This window comes from Silurus meridionalis, chromosome 3 (genome assembly GCF_014805685.1).
Source record: "Silurus meridionalis isolate SWU-2019-XX chromosome 3, ASM1480568v1, whole genome shotgun sequence".
In the NCBI taxonomy this organism is placed as follows: Eukaryota; Metazoa; Chordata; class Actinopteri; order Siluriformes; family Siluridae; genus Silurus; species Silurus meridionalis.
In genome coordinates this window covers 33,275,570-33,288,732 of record NC_060886.1, presented here as the reverse complement: position 1 = coordinate 33,288,732, position 13,163 = coordinate 33,275,570, and the positions used below count along the sequence as shown (strand labels likewise).

General features: G+C 36.2%; 3 non-coding genes across 3 annotated transcripts; all 3 read left to right on the top strand.

Moving 5' to 3' along the window:
• Positions 1 to 437: 437 nt before the first annotated feature.
• trnai-uau lies at positions 438 to 519 on the top strand. Its single transcript has one exon. It is a non-coding gene; the product is annotated as a tRNA-Ile (tRNA).
• Positions 520 to 2,396: 1,877 nt separating this feature from the next.
• On the top strand, positions 2,397 to 2,507 carry trnal-caa. Its single transcript has 2 exons — positions 2,397 to 2,434; positions 2,462 to 2,507. It is a non-coding gene; the product is annotated as a tRNA-Leu (tRNA).
• Positions 2,508 to 4,675: 2,168 nt separating this feature from the next.
• On the top strand, positions 4,676 to 4,748 carry trnak-uuu. Its single transcript has one exon. It is a non-coding gene; the product is annotated as a tRNA-Lys (tRNA).
• Positions 4,749 to 13,163: the final 8,415 nt, after the last annotated feature.

Genomic DNA, 13,163 nt, shown 5'->3' with positions numbered 1-13,163 from the left:
CTTTCCTAGGGATTGTTGCTCCCCTTCTTTCTTGCTGTCCACTTAAATGCCTCCAGTGGCATCAAGAGCCCAACTGAGACAACAAACCAAAATTTACCATTGGCAGACGACGCAAGTGTGCCGCTACCTTTAGAGGAATTTCTGAAGCTGTTTTTGTTGCTGTCTATTTTGTAAAGGTTGTCTGTTTCCATGATGGATCGTCACAGCTGTGGCAAAACGACAGTGGCAAAAAAACTTGCTTCTGAATCCTGTTATTATATGTGGATGATTGTTGACAATCAGAGGGCAATGCAATGGACTGCCAATTCTGCACAGCCTGTTGTGTGTTTTTTTATTTCTTTGTTCTCAAACAAAAGTCTTTTGTTAAGCGTGTTTTGTGCATGCCGCAACAGCATCTCCTCCACAAGCTGGCAGTCCTATCTCGGAGTTTGTCTACTGGTAGCGTGGCCGAGTGGTCTAAAGCGCTGGATTTATGCTCCAGTCTCTTTGGAGGCGTGGGTTCGAATCCCACCGCTGCCACTTTATAAATTTGGTCAAATCTCCTTCCGTAAATACTGCAGAATTTAATCAGCGGGTCCAAAGCCTAGATCCATCGAGATCGAGGGTCGCTGCAAATGCTAGTCAAAAGGTGCTCGTTTTAGCTCTATGTTAAACAGTCTCACGAGCTCTTGTCAAATAGAATACAAAGGGTATCCTGCACTGCACACAGTTTTTCTTTTAGTTTGTCAAGATTTGTATTTATTTCTCCGAACAACCAGATAGGTCCAAAACACACATACTAAGCTTATTTTCAGAAAACAATAAAGGACTGGATTATGCAGATCAGTGTACTCTGTACAGCATTGTTGTGAAATCTGTCCTTTTCACTTGTTCACATTATGCAATACACTGATTTACTTTTATGTGACACTTTTTCTTTCACAAACGCTGTAAATAAGAGTGTCATGGTTCATCTATGATCCATCTCCTAATTGAATTAATAAGATAAAATGCCACTATAGAAACGATAAAATAAAGAATCTGAGAAAACTAGCAGATTGACATTGCATTTTTTTCCCTTTGCACTTTATTTACACACAGATTTAGCCACACAGCTGCACACTTTTGTGCCATTCCTGGAATCAGATTCTGTTCAAATGAGAGACCATGCTTAACGATCATGATAACAAAACAAGTGTTCAAGCCAGTAATGTCAAATGAAAGCTAGACTGGTGTGTCACAGCGAGGTTTCAACTATTTTTGTCCAAAGACATGCTCAAGCATTTGGATGAGTCTTCGATATTCAGTGAAATTTTGCCAAAATATTTCAGTATCAAACAAGCAACAGAAGACTTGAACACGCAAATGTAGCAGACGTATTTCGTTTGCGGTTTAATTATCTACAGGGTTGACTTAAAATAGTTCTGCTGCAGTGTTAAAGAGCTGTGTTCTGGCAGAACAAGCTGTGGGAAATGTGTAAGAAACAAACGTAGGCAAGATTTTAACATGGTGCAGGAAAACCCCAATGGATTTCAAATCCGTCACCTTACCCACTTAACCATGACTACACAAGGTTCTGCCTTAAGGCCACTGTGGCTTGCGTGCATCAAAGAGAAACCAATGGCAATTTTTCTGTTTGGCTCTCACACACCACAGATGTAGACTAGTTTACGAAGTCAACAATAAGCAGTCAGAAGGCAACAAGAGTTTGGGGTTAACATGAATGAGACAGAGGGAGTCAGTGATGTAAACATGACTGAGAACAGAGACATTCCTGATCATCATCTTTTCTCTGCTTGTGTTCTATATGTGGATCTTCTATGGTTGTTGTTCAGCCTGCATACATTTACTAGGTAACAAAATGTTTAATTAGTTTTTTTGTATAAAACATTTCTGTTTGATCATTTTTAATTAAAATATAAATAAATAAATAAATAAATAAATAAATAAATAAATAAATAAATATAAAAGAGGCGAAATTAATCCTCCAGTGCAACACACGTTATGTAGATAGATAGATAGATAGATAGATAGATAGATAGATAGATAGATAGATAGATAGATAGATAGATAGATAGATAGATAGACAGACAGAGTAATATTTGAAAAGTACCAGACTCAAGGTTCAATACATTCCAGGAAACTGAGTGTTCTGGTCTCCACATGGAGGCATGGGTTTAAATCCCACTTCTGACACTAACTTCATTTTCAGGCAGATGGATATATAAATTAGAGAGATCAATAGATTGATAGGAAAGATGAGCAGGCATATATATGCATTCAGACAGAAAAAAAGATAAGACTGATGTAGATAGATAAGAAACACAAAAAGAAGAATAGATAAGACAAACAAGTAGACAGAAACTTGCAAAAATAGTTTTTTCAGCCACTAAGGGGATAAAAACACAGGCTTGTATGTCAGGATGGCCGAGCGGTCTAAGGCGCCAGACTCAAGGTTCAATACCTTCCAGGAAACTGAGTGTTCTGGTCTCCACATGGAGGCGTGGGTTCGAATCCCACTTCTGACAGTGACTTTATTTTCATTAGAAATCAAAACAATAATGAAATAATTATTCCCCTTTGTATTTCAAACACAGACATACAGAATAAACAAGTAGATGGTTACCAAATAGTGGGAAAAACAGCCAGAAAAAAACTGTTAATACAGACTAGCAGGAAGATGGATATATAAATTAGACAGATCGATAGGAAAAACCCAGCCAATAGGGTTGCACAAGCCAGTGCACTCTTAGTGCCGGTCCCAATTACTATTACTGGTAAAGGGAGAGAGGTAGCTGATATGATGGAGAGGAGAAAGGTACATATGTTGTGTGTTCAGGAGACCAAGTGGAAAGGGAGTAAGGCTCGTTAGTAAAAACAGGTATGTAGTTCCTTTTATTGATGTGTTCTGCCTACACAAATTCATTCCATTGAAGATGCATCTAAAATCGATGCTTGATGTTTAGACCTAATATGTATGTCATATGCACCTTTGTTATTTAATCTATTTTTGAACATAACACATACAATTTACAATTTATATAATAATAATTATATTTTTGCTGAGATTACCCGACAATTTGAGAAAATTCATTGTGTTTTTGTGATCGTTCTAAAAAAAATAAAAAATTAAAATTATATCAGAGTAACACTGACCTTAAAACAAGTGAATGTTTTCTTCAAATGCACTGTATAGTGTCTTATCTGTATCCATCAATGTTCCCTGACCAGCCTTGAACATACACTGATTGATTGATTGTTCTTTATTGGGAAGTGTTCACCTGTTTGGTGACAGGGGGCGCTGCAGCGCTGCTCAGAAAATACAGAGACTCTGTACAGTAAAACCTCGTTGTACGAGCATAGTTCGTTCTTGAAAATTGCTCATGTGTCCATTTGCTCGTACGTTCGAACCGATTTTCTCCGTAAGAATGAATGTAAAAGCGATTTAATCCGTTCGAGATCTCATTCGATCGCTTATTTCTGCACTTAAAAAGTATTTGTACTGTTCTGCACATTACCGTAATGTAAACATAATTGAACACTTAATCATGTGGTAGTGGTTAATTGCGAGTGTGAGATGCGTACCATGCTCGTAACCTTCTCGGTTTCCATGGTAATTCTATTTACTTTCCTTTTCACAGCACCATCACTGATTTTCTGGGAGACATTTTCAAGATTTCTAGTGAAATAAAAATATAACACAAAAAGTTATGTTTTGCTGCACTGAACAACGAGAGCGACCGAGTGATACGTCATCATCTAGCGACTGATGCTTCACTCCGCCGAAAACGGGGAACCTGCAGCATGGGTTTGCTCGTGCCTTCGAAATTTGCTAGTGAAATAGGGTAAAATTTTGCGAGCAAGGTCGCTCGTATCTCCGTTTGCTCGTACTATAGGTTGTTTGTACAATGGGGTTTTACTGTACTACATTTTCTATATACTTTGTAACATAAAGTCGCAGTCTTGCACTTCAACGACGAAATGACGTCATCGCACAATGATGTCATGGTGTTACTTAGCAACTTTTAGAAGGATATTAATTCATAGTCCATAACAGTTTTAAAATAAAGATACATTTTAATTTCCCTTTGACTGATCATCTCAGTTCATCTCCTCCAAGTCCTTTAGCGAGTCAAACCTGACAAAGCTTGGTAACATGTTATAGGAGGGTTATAATATAGTAATGTTAATTTGATGAGACAGACTCCACTTTGGACAAATTCAGTCTCCACATTAGACAATCAAAGATAGAACAGCTGCTAAAAGAGGCCACAAAGCAAGAGCGCTGCAACCATGACCTCGGCGTGATTTGAACACACAATGTTTGGATCTGGAGTCAGATGCGCTAACGTTGTGCCAACAGGTCAGAGTTGCTGCAGGAACCTGCCTCATGGCACAGAGTTGGCTTTGCATGTTTCTCGTCACGGTTGTAATGACAAATGGAGTCTGATGGTCACGTTGCAGTCTCTGAAATTTTCCGCATTTAAAGTTCCTGATTGTTGGTGTAATTAAGATTCAAGAGTTAGTTTTCATATGTACAGGAAACAATCTGTTACACCATACAGTGAAATAATGAACTTAGTGTCAGTCATTTGTTCTGTGATGAAATGTCAAGTTTGTTTTCAAGTTTGTTTTTTTGCACAGAGACAAGTATTTTATTGAGGCCAGGTGTTGCAACAGCAGACATGTGAGCAGAGCCCGGATAGCTCAGTCGGTAGAGCATCAGACTTTTAATCTGAGGGTCCAGGGTTCAAGTCCCTGTTCGGGCGTTAAAAAGCTAATGGTTGTTGGTTCTTATTGGTGGAAAATCAAAAGTTTGTCTGAATCTTCCCTTTATGTCAAAATGCCATGACTCTTCCTCTGATATTCCAGATGTTTTCCTATCCTACCCATACATGAGTATATAATGCTTTAGTCTCACTGTGGTAAGCATCCTTTATGGTGGTAATTTTGACCAACAAATGGCTGTGACAATAGTCGTCTTTGTTTGAACCCAAAAGATATTCCCATGATCCTCCCATGCAAATATCATTGGTTTAAACATACTTTAACTGTGACATTATTTGACGTGTCACTGAAACTTGAATTGTGAATACATAGGGTTGTTTTTTACTCTGGACAGGCAACACAGAAGATGCTGTGGGTTTACAGAATAATTCACGAGTCACTGTTATATGAACAATAAAACATTTTATTTTTGATTACCGGAAAAACTACAAAGATGTCAAATAATAAAATGTAATAGATGCAAACACACAAAGGTACAAATAATATTTCAGAATTATATATATTTTAGCAAAGAAGGCACAGGTATTGAATTTGTATTTTGTTATTATTAATAAATCTGATTAAACATTTCAGGAGTTTATTTTCTGTATGTGGTTTGAACTATCGGTTGTGGTGAGGGTTTTTGTGTGTGTGTGTGTGTGTGTGTGTGTCTGAGTTTTAGCCTGTGCATCTCCCAGGATCTGATGTTTTAGGTGCCACCCAGTAAACTGCAGTGGATCCAGTAGAATGGGGAATAATACAATCAGAGACACAGGGTTTATTTTTTTAATGTTTATGTGCCAATGTAGCTTTCAAAATGACCAAAAAAAAAAATGCTAATGTCTCTGTGGTGCAATCGGTCAGTGCGTTTGGCTGTTAACTGAAAGGTTGGTGGTTCGAGGCCCCCCAGGGATGTGATAGTGGCTTTTGTTAGACACCAAGTGCTGCCGTGCTGCACACCAACCTGAGCTGAGAGCAAGTGGAGGAACGAGTGACTGTTACTGGGTGGTGCGTCTTAGAAAAAGGCTTCTAGGTTTGAACAAGTTTAATACAAAACTAACTTTAAATATCAATATGATAAAAAATAAAAATGCTCCTGAATCCTGCATGTACACAAAACAGACCAATCCTGCGTCTGATCTACACTGTGTGACCAAATGTATTGGGACACGTGACTTTTCCACACCACATCAGTAAAGAGCTCCGTTTAGTCTAAATTTGACTAAAAAATAAAGAATAAATGAGAGATAATATTTCCAGAAATGTTGCAGTGAGCAGAAATGGACCTTTCGGCTAATGGTGTAGGAGACATCATCATTAGCCTCATGCTAGCCGGGTTTGCTAGCGCTGTTTTTGTGTTAACTAGTTTCTTAGAATATTTAATTGAAAGTTGACCAAAACCAAATACATTCGTCAGACACTTATATTGTGTTTATAACTCACTAAATGTAGAATATTTAGACTGAGGATGAAGACTATTAAAGCTAAGATTAGTTAGCCGGCTAGTTAGCCTAGCTCAGTGGTTCTCAAAGTGTGGGCCCTCTAGTGGAGAATAAAGATATGACAGGTGGGCGCAATGAACGGCAGGATTTATTTATTTATTTATTTGTTCTTCATTAATAAATTTCACCATGAATAAAGTTCATACACACAAAGCAACACAAACAATGTTGTGAAAATCTATTCAATGGATAAATGTGTGACATTGATCACAAAAAACAAGCAAACAGGTAATTCAGCACAAGCAGACAAAAAAACGTAGATGGTAGAAGCAATAAACCAAAATTCATCTTTAAAGAAAATATAATTGTGGTTTGTGTTATCCTGTTCCTTTTGCCACATCTTATTTTTAAACTTTTAGATGTTGCTAAACTGAAAATTAAATACAGATCTCATCTGTCAGAGTGACAGTATCAAGTCTACAACTCAGTTGTTAAAAGATGTATGCATTTGCTCTATTTTACACAGATTGCAAAGTGACAGAAAGGCAAAGTGATAACACAATTACACCTTTCTTTTCTCTATTTTTGTTTTTGATGCTAGTTGATGATCATTTAGAATTGGTTAGTTTAATAAATTAGACATTTTTCAACTTGAAGTATTTTATTATACTTTTTTAAGGTGACAGAGGACAAGTGGGTTTAAAAATCCACCCCTCTGAAGTGGTAAATGGCAGAAAAAGATTGAGAATCACTGCTAAAAAACACAAACAGAAGTCACATTAGTACAGAATGGAGCATAAAGCACGTCCGGATAGTGCCGCTAGAGGGCAGTGTGAGACTGAGAGTTGAGGATGTGAGCTGTGTGAAGCTGGGATCAATAGTCTGTTAAGGGGTGGGAAGAGGGAAAAGAAGGGAAAGAAGGAAAAACAGGAAAAAGAGAAAGAAAAATGTAAAATGGAAGAAAAAAGAAAAGGTAATGGAAACATGTCTTGCACATTTCTTATGGTTGTTGGCAGATTGATGTATATATTTTATAGCAAACTGCCTTTTGTGCTTCCCAGAGAGAATCTCTGATGTGAATGACGCTGGTTCGAATCCCTCAATAGTGCACACAAATACTGATGATGTGAATAAAAATACATCACTTGTCACTCATGTTCATTAATATCTTTGTGATTTGACTTTTTTTTTACTGGAAATTCCAATAAAGTGCATAAAATGCATGTTTATTTCTTTTGTTAATGTACTTATTTAACCTTTAACACTTTTTTAACAAAAGTCTCTTTTTCATTATATGGGACATGTTCTGTATTTATCTTTTATATTTATATTCTACATAATAATAATAATAATAATAATAATAATAATAATAATAATGAGGATGATAATGGGTTCAGCAGGTTCACAGAATAATTCACGAGTCACTGTTCTATAAACAATAAAACATTTTATTTTTAATTACTGAAAATGCTACAATATTACAAATCAATGTATATATTAATAAAGGTTAATTAACAATAGATATAATCAAGTACAAAGATTTAAAAAATGATCCTAATTGGGTCTGAAACAACAACCTAATGATAAATAACTATAGATTATAATAGTAGTAAATCCACAAAATAAATGGTAAAATAATATCAAGTCTCTGAGTGACTCAAAACACCAGGAAGAAATGGTTAAAGGAGCAGAACTGGAAGAAACAGCAGGTCTGGATGCAGATGAAGGACTGGCTGAAGGAGATGAACTTTGACTACCAGGCTGTAAAGACACATATTGTATATTATGAACTTAAGCATAATAATGATGATGATAATGACATATGAAGATCTTTTAAATGACAGGAATCTGCATTGGTACATTTACATTAGGTTTGGCTGCTGAATTGTTGCTGAAGGATTCACCAAACCGTGACTTGTAAAATCATGTAAAATCACACATGTGCTGGAAATGTAAAGATCTGATTTCCCTTTTAAAGAAAACACAAATGATCTTCTATTCAATAAAAGACAATATGACTATAAAAGGCTTTGGGGACGTTCCAGAGATAATTGCGTGTGGAGTAAATACTGAAATATGAAAATAATGAATGAGCAGTGATAATGTAAGTGCAGGCTGTATAATGGTGGGGTGGAGGTAGAGGGCGCTACAGCAGTAGGAGTGGAGTAAAGCAGGTGGAACACTTGCAGCAGGTGGAACACTTACGACCTGGTAAAAGAACAATAAAGAGTGTGGAAAACAGGTTTTATTTACCTTTTAGTCTTGGTATTTTTTACAGATGTAAATAAGAAGAAACATTGCAAAATATACATACAGTGAGGAAAATAAGTATTTGAACACCCTGCTATTTTGCAAGTTCTCCCACTTAGAAATCATGGAGGGGTCTGAAATTGTCATCGTAGGTGCATGTCCACTGTGAGAGACATAATCTAAAATAAAAAAATCCGAAATCACAATGTATGATTTTTAAACTATTTATTTGTATGATACGGTTACAAACAACTGATGTATTTGGGAGTGTAGATGAGAGAGCTGGTCTCATATTGCTCCAAAAAAAATTATTAAGTTACTGAAAATAATTTGCATTGTTTAGTGGCTGTTTCTCTGATGTAGTGACTGTCAGAGTAATGAAAATACTCCACCATGTACAGTAATTGGGTAACAGTAGGTGGCGCAATAATGACATTGTTTATTCATGACAAACACAAAGGTGAATGAGAGAGATCTCAAAGTGAGCTACCTAGTAGCTGAACTCGTAGCCTAATCAAAAAAAGCCCCACACTGTGGCAGAGACATTAATGCTACCTGCCTGCAAAGCCGCTGTCAACAAGATGCTCGTCCCTGATGCAGTTAAAGAAATAAAAGATTTTTGTAAATTTACCCCCTTACAAAGAAATTAACAGTTTAGAATTTTTATATTAGATTTATTTTAACAGAGAGACAGAATATAAAACAAATATGCTGTAACATTAAATTATATATTAAAAAATGATATATTTTAACACAAAAATAGAGTTATTACTGCAAGTCAGTGTTAAATAGTAAAAAGACCCAAGTCAGGAACACACACGCAATCTTCCATTTATTTAGTTCACCCACTGGTAACACACACAGCAGGTGAATTTCGGCATGAGCGTGTATTCCGACCCAGACCAAACTCTAATATTTCATACACTGTATTTATACCAAGAGATCTTTACAATTCACATGATCATGGTAGATGAAAAAGTTCACTCACTTAATTTGATTACAATATATACATTATATTGTAAATTGTAGTGTTAAAGCGTCATTTTGAACACAATACTGTAATTTTTCATGTTTACTTCTTTACAATTTTATATTTATTTTAACTGATTAATTTATGCATCTCGCAATGCATCACGGGAAGAAATACTTCCATGAACGCCTTCAAAAGCATAAAAGGCTTCAATCTTGTTAAAAAAGCTTTCCTATAAGAATATTACTGTATAAATAATAGAAACATGTTGAATGGAAAGATTTGACGGTAAAACTTACAGATAAAACACGATGAATCTCTGGATTCCGTTTCACATCAGCGTCATTTAGCCACGCCCACATCGCATGTGCCGTAACAAACCTTTTCCTCGTTTTAAACCTATAGATGTATGTAACAGGTGTATAATTTACCCTGTTCAATTTACATGTCCTGTTTCAATTCATACTAAACTGTTGATTTGTCTTGTTTATACTCATATCTGTGTTTATAAATGTAGTTGCCTGATCAAAATGGGTGCTTCTCTTAAATGCCTTGATAATAGAAGCTGATGTCACTTCCTGTCCTGACTCCTCCTCTTCCCTTTCTGTATTGTAATCTCATTGGAGTGGTGGGTTTTTCCTAAATTTATGATAAACTGGTTTAATTTTATATTAATTACTTTTATATTTATTTATTATATATTTTTGGTTGAAAGAAGCAGAAATAGAGGACAGGGTAGTGTGGAGGAGGATGATCCGCTGTGGCGCCCCCTAAAGGAAGCAGCCGAAATAATTTTTTTATTTTTTCTCACTGAAGTTTTTGTGTGAGGTTTCTTTATCTATCTGTGTGAATATTTTACACTTTTTGTTTGTATTTTTATGAATGTGAGGGCACATGGTGATAAGTCTACCACACACACAATAAGTGAAATATCACCACAGGGCTGCTGATTTGTTGTGTGTTTTTTAGAAGAAACATTAAATACTTCCAGTGAGCTGCAGTCTGCAGTCCCGTGTCTGATTTCACATCACAGCACACAGAGTCAAGTATTTCAACTGGTGTCGTCGATAGTGATGAGCGATACCAATCATTTTCTTTTCAATCCGATACAGAGTACTTTCAAGACGAGTATCTTCGATACAATACTTCTATGAAATATGTATAAACTGTTTTAATACAAATCAGCGGCTTTGCAGGCAGGTAGCATTAATGTCTCTGCCACAGTGTGGGGCTTTTTTTGATTAGGCTACGAGTTCAGCTACTAGGTAGCTTACTTTGAGATCTCTCTCCTTTACCTTTGTGTTTTTTTTATTAATGTTGACATCATTAATTCTTATGTCATGAATAAACAAGGTCATTATTGCGCCACCTACTGTCACTCAATTATTGTACATGCTGGAGTATTTTCATTACTCTGCCAGTCACTACATCAGAGAAACAGCCACTAAACAATGCAAATTATTTTCAGTAACTTAATAATCATTTTCTATGAGACCAGCTCTCTCATCCACACTCCCAAAAACATCAGTAGTTTGTAACCAGACACACTGATAACATCCTCACACATCTCCTTAATATCACACATCTGTACTCTGGTCTGAGAGAAAAAAAGAGAGAGAGAGAGAGAGAGAGAGAGAGAGAGAGAGAGAGAGAGAGAGAGAGAGAGAGAGAGAGAGGAAATAGTATAAAACAAACAGATGATTAATAGTTTTTACACAGAATTAAGCAAAAATTAAGCACTGATAGTGCCACTAGAGGGCAGTGTGAGACTGACAATTGTCAATGTGAACTGTGGGGTACAATTAAACTTTTTCTATATCTAATGCAGTTCTTCTTCTTCTTTTCTTCTTCTTCTTCTTCTTCTTCTTCTTATTATTATTATTATTATTATTATTAGTGTTATTAATTTCTTCTACTCCATGCTTTGATCTTCAGTTAAAAAGTCCAAATTTACAATATAGAACTACTGCAACATTTCAGTGGTAACATACAGCATGTTTTTGTAAAGTAAGTGACTAAAAACCCCAAAGGAATTTTCTTGTCACTTTATATGAGTTGTTTTAGAAAAAGCATCAATTAAATGCAGAGAAGCCCCTTTTTTAATAACACTGTTTTTGGTCCTGTGTATTTGGGGGTGTTTTAATTTTAGAGTATGTTGTATTTAATAATCTTTGCATGTGTTTAAATGCTTTTCCTTTTCATGTTTTCTCCATGAAGCGTTTACTAAGAGCTTACGAGCACCTGGGCTTTGTTTTGCAACTGATCCTGAAGCAGAACAAGATCACATTCAAGCGCGTTCCCTCAGCCGTCACCAAGTGCCTTAGATCAGCTTCCTCCATCATCACATAAAACCTAAAAATGTGATCTCTTTATAAATATTTTTTATAGATTATAGTCATAACATTGTATATTTTTGTACATAAATAAATAAAATACACAGTAGATCTGCACAGTGTTACTTGTTGTCTCTAATAGTTTATACAGTGGCAGGTCTTCAGTCCCAATCCCCCTCTTAAAAACAACACAGGACAGTGCAAGACAACACAAAACAGTGTAAAACATATACACAAGACACAAAATAGTGATTAACGAAAGGTGTGCATTTCTAACTGCTGTTTTTTTCTGGAAAATCCCATCTAGAAATAATTTCTAGATGGTATTTCTAGTGTTGATATTCAGACTGCATCTAACCATTATGGTGTGTGAGTGTCTGTTTGTATTACTCCCCATATTGCCAGATAACAACATTTAAATCACACAATAAACGATACAAGGCCACAAATCTAGGAGACAGTAACATGAGAAGTGATGCAGTATCATGATATAATACCGTATATTCCGGACTATAAGCCGCTACTTTTTCCCACGCTTTCAACCCCGGCTTAAACAATGAAGCGGCTAATTTATGGATTTTCCTGTGTTTTCTCGGTTTCACAAGCTTCAAGCCAAAAAACTGAGCCCCATAACATTAGACCAATGAAATTGCCGAAAGGGTTCAGGTGAACCAATAAAATTCTTTATATGAGCACATGGGCATGATTCAGCGTGAAGTCATTGTCACAGATTGTGCCCCACTTGCTATTATTGAACATCTCCACCCAGCTCTTGTTAAGCAGGAAGGGATCCACACACAATTAAGTATCAGCACTGCATCCAATACACTCACTATTGTCAAGTCAAAAAAAAGAAACAAGGACAGGGATATTTTTGTGTGAACTGAGAGTCCCTTGCACATACCTTACTTTGTCAGAACCAAGAACAAACCTCTAGGGACATAAAATACATATTTCTTATCTTTAATGTAAAAGAGAACCTTGTGGATACATAACAATACTTGACTGATGTGGAATATATATTTCTTTTCAGGAATGGCTTGAAAAGGGTGTCATCCATCTATGTATGCAATTAATGGGACACAAGCAAGTCAATATGGCATTATGCAATACTTATAATGGCCAGTTGTGTCATTTATTTCCTTCCTTGATGTTGATGAATTTGGTTGTGATTTTGGCTGCTCTGAGCTGATTTACTAGTGGTAAAGGATAGCTATACTTAATGGTGTTCTGGTCCAACCCTATGATAGTTCATACATCTATCTCTCTTGGTCCAGGAGATTTAATGATTGTTTGCCAGCAACACAGAACTTGGATACTGTTGTCACTAAGAATAAGATCCTCTTCCCATGAAATCTTTAGTAAAGGCTTGGGCATAGGGAGAGGCAGAGGTTGGAAACTGGGTTGATCTTTTTGACAATG